Genomic DNA, 510 nt, shown 5'->3' on the forward strand with positions numbered 1-510 from the left:
CACCAGCGGCACATTGCATCACGTTATTTATTTTTTTGCGCATTATTAAAACTGTCAGACACTGTGAAAGCGTTTGAGACCCTGCACATCACATGCTTTTACACATCAAGCTGTTAAGATTCAATGCAAAAACAGACGCAAGGCTTGCAAATCTGCCGCTCCATCATGTGACTTTCACTGTTCCACGCTCTCAGAACAGATCTCGCATGTTCCTCTCCATCAGAGCATGAACGTGGCCTTAAAATGCACCTGTAATCGAGCGTGAAAGTTACAAACTCACTGATAAAGACAAAGTCACCACCTTTAACAAGCACATTTTCACCCTGTAGAGGAACTCGTTAGTTCATTGTCATTAGCATGAATAATTTAACAGTCCCAGTTCGCCTCTGAAGAGCTGAGCTGCCAGAGGAGTATTCACATTATCCAAGACTTTAAAAAAGAAAGAAATAGTGCTAACAATTCACTTGAAGCATTTATATATAATGCATTATAAAAATATTTTGAGTGCAT

This window comes from Cyprinus carpio, chromosome A12 (assembly GCF_018340385.1).
Source record: "Cyprinus carpio isolate SPL01 chromosome A12, ASM1834038v1, whole genome shotgun sequence".
In the NCBI taxonomy this organism is placed as follows: domain Eukaryota; kingdom Metazoa; phylum Chordata; class Actinopteri; order Cypriniformes; family Cyprinidae; genus Cyprinus; species Cyprinus carpio.